At 30.1% G+C, this 13,098-nt stretch overlaps 1 protein-coding gene across 3 annotated transcripts in view; it reads left to right on the plus strand.

The window, feature by feature from the left end:
* LOC117167560 (synaptic vesicle glycoprotein 2B) overlaps positions 1 to 13,098 on the plus strand; it is a 209,894-nt gene that overhangs the window by 140,248 nt on the left and 56,548 nt on the right. The window contains exon 1 of one of the 3 annotated variants that reach the window (XM_033352597.1): positions 10,219 to 10,798. The exons of the other annotated variants lie outside the window; for them this stretch is intronic. The gene's annotated coding sequence lies outside the window, so the exon portion shown is untranslated. Of the gene's footprint in view, positions 1 to 10,218; positions 10,799 to 13,098 lie in introns of those variants that run through there. 3 annotated transcript variants of the gene reach the window in all.

A 13,098-nucleotide genomic window follows, 5' to 3' on the forward strand; every position in this document is an offset into this window, starting at 1 on the left:
GGCGCATACTTTGAATAAAATATTTGTTATCATTCTCTTGAAATAAATGTGTTTTTTTCTTGAAAAAATACCGGTTTCATATGTATACACCTGGTAAAAGCACAGTTTCCTATGGAGATATAAATTTAAGTGACATAAGTATTTTTAATAGTCTTATATTAATAAAATTATCGATATGAAATTGTTAAAACCAGTCAGGCTCAATTTTTTATGTTCAATTTGGTAATTAAAATATTTGCTGTGAAAAAGTTTGGTGATAAAAACGAGAATCTTGTCACGATCGAAAATTTTTTTAAGAATGTGCGGGGACGTCCGTTAGCATGTTCGCTCTCATTCTCCAGATTTTGAAGACAAAATATTTATTATTCTAGGAAAAAATCCGGGGGAATCTAACACTGATAAAATCGATACTAATTTCTAAGCTCAACATAAATTAATCAAATTTAGCCAAATTAATTTTTTTAATTAACCCACAAAAAAGTGTGCAGGTGCGTCCGTTAGTATGTTCGCTATCATTTCCCAAATTTTTAAGACAAAATATTTATTATTCTAGGAAAAAAGCCGGGGGAACCTAAAACTGTAAAAATCGATAATTTTCGAAGTATCACATGTCTTTAAGGGTCTTCAATTTAAAACAAAACTATGACTAACCCTTAGCCTTTTATATTAAAAACAAGTCCTACCTGGTCTTCGACCTAAGGCAGCAAGATTTGGGCCTTAAAGAAGGTAATGAAGTTTGCTTTAGCCCTCAATGTCTAACTTTTAGACCTCTGAACAGCTATAGCTAACTGCGAAAAATTGCGACGTCACAATTAAATAGAGCGAGCTGAGCGAGACGCGTCGTCCAGTCATCGCACCTATCTGTTTCTTAATTGTGCGAGTATAGGTAATGGTGCCAAGATTTTACTCGTCGATACAAATAATAATATATTCAATAATCAGTATAAATCAATCACCAAGAAAACATTTTCTTTGAAACAAAGAAACAACTCTTTCATACAGGGTGGACACGCTGGGGCTTACATACATGGCGAGTTGGATGCTACCCGAATTGCACAACAGCAGAGAAGAAGTTATTATACAGGGGTATTTTCATATTTCGCACCTTTAAAGTTTCATTCGGATCGGCCATTCGGTCAAGTCCGTGCATCTTCGGATCAAGTTTATGATAGTTTTCATGGTTGCGTTCGAAACATCAAATGGATACAAATGTCAAAACAATATAGGTTATGTTATATAGTAATTACAAATAATAAAAGTGTTTAATTAATAATGAAGTGAGGCATGTGAACTGAGAAGTAAACGTCATTTTTTTCTGTGCCAATAACATTATAGAATAGCTGCTAAGTTACAAATACTATAAAATAGTAATAATATTCTGTGCTTCCAGTGGGCGAAGAGTGAATGGTGTTTAACGCTTATTTTTACTGTATAAAAAGGCATGTTATGAATAAACAGGATATGTTTCAAATAAAGTGAATGAAATTTTACATGCGTAAACTTTAAATTAACATTGCCTGCATTTACTGACAGCGATTAGGGCAAACTGGTGAATATGAACATAACCGTTTGAAGTTTCAAACGCAATCATGGAAACTATCATAAACTTGATCCGAAGATGCACGGACTTGGCCGAATGGCCGATCCGAATGCAACTTTTAGAGGCGCGAAATATGAAAATACCCCTGTATAATGGCTTCTCCCCTGCTGTTGTGCAATTCGGGTAGCATTCAACTCGCCATGTATGTAAGACCCAGCGTGTCCACTCTGTATACGCAGGTCAAAGAAAACTTAGAAAACATATTCCTTTGAATTAAAAAAAGTTTTTTTGATTAAAAAACAATTTCTTTAATATTATAGAGAATATTTTTAACAATTCGTGGTCCATGTGGGACTTTTAGCGCACAGTGCCTTTTTGTATTTAAAATATTTAGAAAATGGAGAAAGGGCATGTCATGGTTCCTGAAAGTCCCACCTGGACCACGGCGCTAATGCTTTGGTCAATTTTGAAATCTCATTTTATCGCGTTTTTTCGTTCTTTTTTGTATATTTATATGCACGAAATACATCAATTGCATTATTAGATCCATATTTTGCATTATAAACATTTAAAACTAAAAAAAATTTGTTTTTATTAGTAATTTTGCTTGTCTCAATCTGTCTGAAATACGTAAATTTACCGTCACTAAAATGATTATACTTTTTTCAGCCGCGAATATGGAGATATATATTTTTTTATGCCCTATCTGAGTACTATACACGTGTAAAGCGCTTCTTCATACAATTTATTTTTAAAGAAAATATTAATTTTTTAGTAAGGTTTCCATTTTTCCGAACATGTGTTTGGATAATTGATTATTTAAAAAATATAGAAGTGCAAATAGAAAAATAGTTGCTCATCGTTTATTCTATAGACTCAGGAGAAAAACTGTAAATTTTGCCAGATTTTAAGAATCAAAATAACATTGAGAAAAACCTCATGGACTTAAGTCCCACCTGGACCATCGGGTGAGTAAAATTCACCTGGATCATGAAGTCTTAAAACTATGCAGCGGCTTGGCGCTAGCCTACCGTCTAGCTAACAGCTAGTTTCTGAACCATGCAGTGACTTGATGTTAGCCCATATTATCGCTACCGACTACTTTCAAGACTATATATTGGGGCTAACTTGTAGTTCTATAAGTAGTTCGTTTTAAAGATTTCAAGCTATGCTGTCTTTTAACGGATCTGGTCTTCTTTATGTTACACCTTGAAACAAGCCCACTCTTAACTTCGAATGAAGACTTTTTATCTGCGTAGGCATAACATTTTTTTAATTATTAAAAAAATTTGATAATAGTATTTTAAAACATTTTTTAAACCTTGTAACCTTGCTTTATGCTGCCATATATTAATTTTTTTATTGTATACATAATAAAAAAAAATTACATCAAACTCACGGTCTTAGTCACCCTGTTCTCGGCCTTAACTGCTGGCCCACGTTTCTCAGGGTAGCAGGTCAAGAGTTCACAATTTTTAGTCCCAGACATTTTCTATGATTAATGAGATTTTTTTAAAAATATTTCGACTCCCCGTAGAAATTAAAAATAAAAAACACACAAAGTCAAAATGAAAAAATGTCAAATAATATATCAATGACATTTTTATTATTAAGGACTCGAACATGAATTCTAAACAATAAGAATAAGGTTTAATTTGATAAAATTGATAGGTCCGCGGCTATCCACCTGTGTTGAATTAAAAAGGATACTAATCACAAAGAGGGTTCAATGTTTTAGCTATGAAATTCTTGGAAATTAAAAATAGTCAATCGTTTTCTAAATAGACATATAGGGGAGATGACCCCACACTAGATAATGAACCTACAGTAGATAATTAATAATAATTAATTATAAGCACAAATATAAGTTAATTAATTAAATCTAATTTTAATATATTAAGAGGTATCGTCCTTTAAATATTAATTACATCAACTAAATTTATTTTGCATGCATTAGTATTTTAAATTAATAATTATCTACAAGAGGATCATTATCTTCTGTAGGGCGGCCTCCACTACAGAGAGACATTAATTAAATCTTATTTTCCTAATCTGCGAGCATGAATTTTCTACAATACTCTAGCGATGGACAATTTGGTCGATTCAATAACACCTTCATGAATGAGAATGTAAAAAGAAGGAAAAGGTTTCAAAACTTTTAACCTAACGCTATAAAAGAAATTTAATATTGGTTATACACACATAATAAATACAAACATATAAGTGTAGAAAAATTTAATGAACTTAAAAAAATACATTTTTTCCATTTTTGACCTATTTTTTAATAACCAGAGTAAGACTGACTTTAAAAAAGTAGAAAGAGATTAATATCAGAGGCCACAAATTCTTGCACTAAAATTATTTTGAATACTTTCAAAACTTACATTTTTTTCTGATGTAGAATATTTTTATAAAAAATATTTTCAAACGATTTATGAGATATTTTAACCATACATGGTATGAGAATTAAAAACCCACTAAAGTACATAATAAGACTGAACGATGTTCATTAAAAATTGGAGATACTTATCAGCTAGAATTGGAATTTAAAAAGACGATTAACACAAAATGATCTGTATGCTACAATCATGAACTTCAAACTTTTTTAATATTCAAATGTCATCATATTATAAAAAATTCTGAACAAATTTTAAATACATGGATATAAACAAATCAGCTGCACTAAAAAGAAGAAAAATTCGACAGTTTTCTTCCAAATTTAATTCTTATTATTGCTTGATAAATTCAAAATCGGCTCAGAAATAAAATCTTAGTTGGTTTTGAAATGTATGTAAATTCTTGATTTATTATACCACACACTAAATATCAATCGCAGTAATAACAAATGAGTCCCTAAATGAATCTTAATTTTATAGAGTTTCAATAATTTAAACTTAATTTAAAATTATTTAAAACGACGGATCAGAAATTATATCAATCAAATATTCAGTATTCTTTATGAAAAAAACCAATAATAAAAATAACAAATTTTTAACAGCACAGAAAACCCCCGAACTTTTTGTATCCTAACTTTATAGCTAGTCCGAGCGAAAATATACAATTTATCCGTCGCTGGCAAATGTTTCATACAGGTTTCAGATTAATCTGGCGCCGGATAATTTTATCTTTCCGCAGACCGACATGCTGTAACGAAACTATCTGAAGTTAGGATAAAAATGCTTGTAGGTTTTTTTGGTGAGCTGATGAATGTAAATGAATGGTTGATGAACGATTGTCCCATTTAAGAAATTCATTTTAATTATATTATTTTATGAATGGGATTGCAGAAAAAACTTGATCAACGTCATGTATGACATATAAAACCATCTTGCTATTAATGTTCTAAGTCAACTACCCAGTTCAAGTAAATGCATTTCAAATATAGAACATTAACACTATAATCATGTCTATAATGTGTTTTAACTTACGCATATATATGTATAAGAGTTGTAAGATTGGCTCGCTAATGACGCAAACTATGCATTCCTTTTTTCATGAGCTCTCAGAATCTTGCATTCTTAAAAATTACGTTTTCTCGTTAAGAAAATATTTAATTTTCAATAGAGCTATAAACTTTCAGAGTTTTTTTAGTGTTCTTTAATCGATTCTCGGGAATATTTTTTCACTTTTCGCACTTCACTTCGTATTTACGAGTATGATTTACCTGCCATTTTTATACTCCCATTTATCCTCTAATGATGTTCCATTGAGTGGTATTATTTACGTGGATATAAATCATCAAAGATCTAACTTTCGTACGACGTCCTTTTTCTATTCTTTTTTTTAATTAACAAAAAAAGTTATGTTGAGTGCAAATACCTATCTGACTTGAATCAATAATTAAAAAAAATAAATAAATATTTGCATAATAATTTTCAAGTAAGCTTACGTAAAATCATTTAATATAAAAAGTTCGCATGTGATTGAAATTGGGTGTTGGTAAGATAAATTTCCTTAGGGTGATTTCAATGCTTGTTAAACCACAAACACTATTGATTGTATATATCTTTATTGTTTACTTGATAGAAATTGAACAAAGAAAATAACATTTAGTTTCTCCAAGTACGAGTGCATTCATCGATGACTCTTACACTTTATCTTAAAACGCTAACCTTTGTAGCCCCTGATTGTGTATGTATATATATATGTATATATATATATATATATATATATATATATTAGGCTTTATTCAAGTATAGAAAACTACATTGCATTGCATTTCAGTGAAACATACTTTTTTTTTTAATTTACATGAAACATATGCATGAAACAGGCATCAGGGAAAATATAATAATGCAGGTCACAAGAAATTTCTAAATTTTATGTAATTTATAGTTAAATTATTGGAAAAAGTGCTTTACTCTGTAAGGCTTAATTATTCATGTAACTATATATGTCCAAAAATGTTTAATCAATTCATTATTTTATCGTTTTTTATGCTTATAAAGAAACAATATCTAGGTAGATTTTATAACTTTTCTCGATCTCCAAATAGGGTAGAAAAATTATACATGAAAAATAGTTACTCATACATAATTGAAAAGTATTACATAAATGTATTGATATCACTGAGATAGTGTTTGACACGGAAATTTAAAATTGAAGGTCAAACCTTTGGCATATAAAATTAAGTGATTTTGAATGATCTTTGGTTATATATTCTCATCAGGTGTCTCTCGTGAAAATAAAAGGGCAAAAGCCAAATTTAGATCTAATTTAGGAAAACAATTTTGTTAATACATAAACGTTAAAAAATTTTACATTTAATTTTTTTCTAGTTACATTTTAATTGTAACATTTTAAATTTGTATGTTGTGTCTTTTTACCAAAAATTAAATTTGTTTATTTACAATATGATTTTGCAGGATTAAAATAGAAACTACGCGTATTATCAAAAAAATACTTTATAACAAATTTGTCGATTATTTGTTGGTAAACAACCTTTGTTTATTTATTGTATTAAATTATATTATGTTAAATTTGGTCAAATGTTTTAATTTAACACTATAGTTTTATTTAGTATTTTAATATTAATTAATGTTTAGAATATTATGAAATACTAACTCTTCATCCAATGTCTTTCTTTTTTTTTAAGGAAAGTTATTTTTTCAAAAACTTCATCACTTAAACCAAATATTTTTACAATAAGAATGAGTCTACTGAGCAATAATCGAAGCAGTGTGTATGGCATAGAAGAAAAATAGTAATATTGAACGACACCGATTTTTTTAAAGATAATTATCCATTATTTTGTATCCTATCAAAATTTAAATTTTTGATTTTTCAAGAAAATTGAAAAATTTGTTATGATAATCTTGTAGGGCATTTAAAAATTAAACTTTTCCTTTTTCTGACTTTTTTTTATATCCTCCGTTATTTGGTTTAAAAGGTTCATTTTCGTGTGTTTTTTTTTTAATTTTGTAAATGCTATAACTCTGGTAATTTTTGGTTTTATGAAAAAAATCATCAGGATACATTGTTCAACTTTTTGAATACTATAAATTTCTGTACCGAAATTTTTTGAATTTTAAAATAGTTATCTCGAAAATATTCAAAATGCGCTCACTTTTTGACTTTTTATTCAAAATGAATGGCTGCCGAGACTGACGAGGCTGACGAGGCTGGAAGACAGACAGGCACACATACATACATACAGGCAGACCGACAGGCAGACACATTCGTAAAAACCTACTTTTTGGATACAGGGGGTTCTCAAAACGTGGACCTTTTGATAAAGCCGGGGGGGGGAGGGGGGTACAAAAATGTAATAACTTCTATGATGAGAATGTAAAAATGATTTATTTGTCATGAATAATATTTCGTTAGTACTGTTTTTGTTTTTAATCGTAAAAAATAGCATTAAAAACATTAAAGAATTTAATTTTTTGAAACCCCACACACGAGACGAAAAAAAAGTTAAAAGACAAAGGTTGTGATGAGAATGTGCCCACGCAACGGGCAAATTTTTTGTTTACTTGTAATGAAGTTTTTCATGATTAAAGCCAAAACTACGCATCGTATCAAAAAGTGATTAATGATAAATTTATAGATCTTATTCAAATGGACAATTTTTGACTTCTCATCTTTTACCGTATTTTGCATAATTTGGCCAAAAAGGGTTCTTTTTATATTTTTAATTTTGGAATTTCGTAAATGCTATAACTCTAGCAATTTTTGGTTTTATGAAAAAAGTAATTGCGATAAATCGTTCGAATTTTTGAAAACTATGAATAACCATACAGAGAATTTTTGAATTTTGAAAAAAGTGGTCTCGAAAATATTGAAAATGTGCCCGCTTTTTGAATTTTTATCCAAAATGGCTGGCTAACGAACTTGGCATTCAGTTTAGGACACTAAACGAGTGTACCAAAAGCCAATGTAATAGATTAATTTTTTCAAACGTTATTGTGGAAACAAACAGACATACAGACATATTAGTAAAAACCTGTTTTTCGGATTCAGGGGGTCTCCAAACGTGGACATTTGACAAAAACTGGGGGCGGGGGGTCAAATTTTACACAAATTGAATATCTTCTCTGATGAGAATGTAAAAAAGGAAAACCCATAGGAAAAGTTAAGTAGATGTAAAAAATATAAAAGAAGAAATCAGTAGAAGAAATGTTCTTTAAAATATGCAGGAATTATTATAAAGGCGAACGTTTGTATTTAGCAAAATAAAATTATGCATCGAGATCACTTTTTATAAATTTTTCAGTGAATTTTCAAAGTATGTGAAGTGTCTCACGAGAATCAAGAAGGAAACTTTGAATATCTGTACCTTAATTGGTAAAAAAAATCATTTCATAAGGTGTAATAATTTAAGCAAAATTTAAATGTAATGTTTGATAACTTTTTCTGAGACTTAGTTGGCACCCTGTGCAGAAATGGTGACCATTTTTCAAACATGGGAAAATTACAGTGCATTAGAGTGGCTATCTTTTTGTCAATATGCGATATAAACATGAAGATATGTCACGACTATGTTGTAGTTTCCTGTTCAGAATACGTCAAGAAAAAGAAAAATCAGTCGCAATTTTTAATATTATAAAATTTTGTATTCCGCTTATGAGGGCCCAAGGAATTCACCCATACAGTGCTAATAGACTCTTTCACATATAATTTAAAGGTTAATTATCAGATTAGAAAAATATTTTTCCATAAATCATCTTGATTTGATCGATTCTGGATTTCTATTAATTTTTCAACAAATTTTTAAGGGTTTAAGCCAGTTTTATTTGACACTGTCTATGGTTACGGAATTTTCCGTAATGTTAGCCCTGAACAAGGTGGAAAAGTGGTTAGAATTACGGGAAATTCCGTAAAATTAGCCTTGAATGGGCTGAAAAAGGTATTAAGTTATAACTTAACGAAAAATTCCATAACCTTAGACAGTGCGTTTTTATTTATATCATTTGTTTGTACAATTGATATCTTACAAGTCGCGAAAAAGGTATAGACTTTTTAGATGTCATGAGTCTTGTTTGTTAATGTGCTTATTTTTTATAAAATTTAAAAGTACCCCGCTCAAAATGTATAGAAAAGGCCTTTTGATGAAATGGTCTCATTCCGACTTTCGATAAATATCAGAAAATCGAACTTTCACCCAATTTGACCGAAATGCCTTTTCCATGCACTTTGTGTAGAATCCTTTCATAATATACAAAATATGACTGATTATTATTGCAACGAAGTGTTCTGCCACCGTATAATACAGGATCTTCGATAATTAATGCATATTTTAAAATATCATGGCCACACTGTTGTTTATTTATACTCAGCTAACAGACATCGAGAAAACAGGTTTGATTAAAAAGATTAAGATATGCGGAAGAATTGAAGGCCCGGATGTAATAACTGGACGAGCGCTCGAAACCGCGAAAACTTACAGTACCACCATTACGTGCTATCCGAATTAATTTTTTTTTTAATCAAAAGAAAAATATATAGGTTTGTTTTTGAGAACCACAAGGCGAAAATTTGGTCTGTTTGGAGTTTTTACAATGAATATTTTTTATTCTGCCCCTCCCCCCCTCAAATTTTTCCGCTCTAGGGAAATTTTCCACCGAAAAAAAGTATCGAGAGAAGTTAAAACTTTTAAAAACTTCCAGTAAGGCATGTGTTATTCGCTATTCAAGAAAGAGTAATAATATTTGGCTGAGTCATGATGATTTTTGTTCTAAAAAATAATTGAACTACAGAAATTTTTTTACTTTCCAAATTTTATTATTAACAATATTTATTAAAAAAATTAAAATAGAAAAAAAGTTTCGCCTTGACATTCTACAAGCCCATAATTTTTTTAACTTTAAAGTGTGGGTGTCACGAGCTGCTTGGACAATAATTGTTCCCGTTTTTAAGCGCTCGGCCCCTTATTGCATCCGGGCCCTTAATTGAAGACTGCAACTACTGAGGAAATCTAAGGAAGCAAACTGATAAAAATAAAATAGGGAGGAAACTGGGGAAAGTATACTGGGTATGTATAATCGAGGATATAATCATCCGCCTGAATTAATGATTAGAGCAAGAAAAAGTCAAGTAGATGGAGAGTGGAAAGAGACAAAAAGTTGACAAGTATTTGAGAGGAAGTGGGTGCGCTCATTGAAAGACACTGGTCAATTTATTGTTGTTGGTGTATTGTAATATTGAGAACAGCGAGATGGACTGCACGTTAGTTGTTAGTGGGAGGTGGCAGGTAGCTTTTAGTGCTTCAACGATCCAACACTCACTTCATCTCCACGCACCGCTTCTCTCGGGTCAAGCTCCAAATGCCGGCTTAACACATTCTTCGAGATTCTTAACAAAGTCCAGCGATCCCATAACTAATACGGATAACAAGAAGATAAACCGAAAGGAAATTCATTCAAGCATTTATGAAGAAAGTAGTGTTGACTAAATAAGTGAAGAAAACAAGTCAGGAGAAACTTAAAAAATAAAGTAAAAAGTAAGGAAGTGACAATTAAGGCCTTGCAAGTGAAAAGTAAAAAAAAACTACTAGGGAGGGAAGAAATACAGAAACGAGGACTAAAAAATATAAGGAAGTGAAAAAATATAGAAGAAAGTGAAAAAGTGCGGGAGAAATAAGGCACATAGAGCAAGTAGAAGTTAAAAGGAAAACGAGAAACATTAAGTGTAGTGATTTCATCTCCATGAGATTTATATTATCAAAAGGTGTTCACAAAGTGTTGGTCAATCGGACAAAGTGACAAAAGTTGTTAAAAAGCTGCGGTTTTGCCGGAGTTATCCCTCTCGAGACGGATTGTGAGTATTGTATATATATATATATATATATAGTATATACTCTTAAAAAAGAATGAAGAATGTAAATTATTCACTTAAGCCTTAAGGAATCGTGTTCCTTAAACAATCATATTCATCTTAAAAGGAAGGGGACTAGAATTAAATTCAGGAAATAATAATGCCCTTAATTTCATTCTTCGGCTCCAATTTAAATGATGATCATTATCTAACCCCAAGGATGGTTATCAGTGAACGTAACTCTTGATAAAGTTACGACAATCAAATTTATACTCATTCTCTATTTAAAATTAGCTCTTTAGAGTAAAAGTGTTTCTACTTTTATTAAAATGTTATAGTATCATGATAAATATTGAATCTGGAATTATTATGTCACTGCGGGGCCAATAAACTCTGAATGGCAAGTCTATAAATTGGTGACGTAAGAAAACAAACTGTTGACCTTTTTAGACACTACTAAGGGGGGACCTGTATTCAAAAAAATCTGATCCCAAATTCAACCATAAATCGGGTCTTACTTAGGATTGTGAAATTGAAACACATGATTTTGCGTCGGATTTACTGTCTGATTAATGCCCAGATTTGTTGTCACAAAAAATACGGATATGCCTGATAAATATATATTTTTAATTAATGAAAATAATATTTATTAAATAAATATATATGTTATACATATATGTTATATGTGTGTTTCATACATGGATATAATTTATTAGTGGAAATAACTAAATTTAAGTTTATGCCATCAAGGTTTGTTTACTGAAGTTAGTGATAACTAGGGACTAAAAAACGACTAATCATCATCAGTTCTACTAAGAGCGAAATGTTTTCACGAAATTATAAGGATTATCGTTACGTATCCATTAACAAGCGGAACAGGCGCAATTAGCGACTCTATAACAAGGAATATGCACAAATCTACATCTTGAACATATTTATTTTTTATTTCCATTCACTTTTTCCTTGACAATGTATTTGGAATATTTACATTCTAAGAATGTGGGAAATTGATGTTTTATAAAAACTGTTTTGTTTTTTGTGCGCGATCAATCTAAATTGCTGCACTACTAACAGAAAATGGTTTTGAACAATTATTTGTCACGATTGTCTGAAATTTGACAAAAATGCTTTGTGAATTTATGGAAACAAAATTTCAATAAGTTGAAGAAAACGGAATATCTAGATCATAAGCTATGAAGGTATCATTAATAAAAATAAAATGCATTATTCTATTATGTTTTCTCAAAGAGTGAATTAACTTGCTGGTATCTATAGATAGTCAGACAGCTTATATTATTTTTCCCGTGTGTTCATTCGCTTTGCAAAAGTTTAACGAGCGATTCCAATTTTCGAATTAAAGCTGAAATAATTATTATACATTCAGATTTTCAATGTTGCACGATTTCCAAGTTGTAGACTTCAAAATTTGAGGAAGGGAGCGTCAACGTACAACATCAGGTTTTAGGAAATACAGGGGTCTCTTTGTAAAGGATTTGAAATATTTTTTTATTAAATATATAAATATCATATTTAAATATATATAAATGTAAATAAAGTCAAATTTAAGTTAATTTCCCAACTTTTAACCCCTTTCCGCGCCCCCTTTTGGATTTTCGTACTATTCGAAAACATCAACAATATCATGCACATCATGCTTTTATTTTTAGTGACATTATTCTTATTATTGAAAATTTGCTTTTAAGAGACAATTATTATGTTTCTTTATGGCACACTTAAATAAAAGCTTGTCAAAAAGAAATTTATTTTATATTTTATTTCAAGCTTACAGGAAAATCGCATGCCAAGAAAAAATTAGTCTTTTTATTTTGAGGCCTTAGAATATAATTTCAGGACTGACTGAGCATTCAAACTTAACATTTATTGATTAAACTGAAAATGCTTTACACTTAAAATTGTCCAATACTGCATGTTTTCACATGAATAGTAATTGAATCATAAAGATGAACGCTTTCAATATACCAAATCTGAAAGCATTCAATTCTGATGTCTTTTCTGAATTGGTATTTGAATGACGAAGAAATCTTATCAGTTTCATACGAGCTAAACTATTTTTCTGATGAAGAGAATTTTTGTTCGAATAATATAATTTTCACATTTTTCTTACAAAGAACTATAGTCAACTAAATGATTAGAAAAATTTTTGCTCAGTATAAAAAGTTCTACAAAAAATACTTCTCAATCTGTTATGATATCTTTTATCGTTCGCAGGAAAAATTTAAAAATTCTCTTGGCATCAAAAATGATTTAGCCTGCATCAAACTTATACAATGGATTCTATATGT

This window comes from Belonocnema kinseyi, chromosome 1 (assembly GCF_010883055.1).
Source record: "Belonocnema kinseyi isolate 2016_QV_RU_SX_M_011 chromosome 1, B_treatae_v1, whole genome shotgun sequence".
Lineage (NCBI taxonomy): Eukaryota > Metazoa > Arthropoda > Insecta > Hymenoptera > Cynipidae > Belonocnema > Belonocnema kinseyi.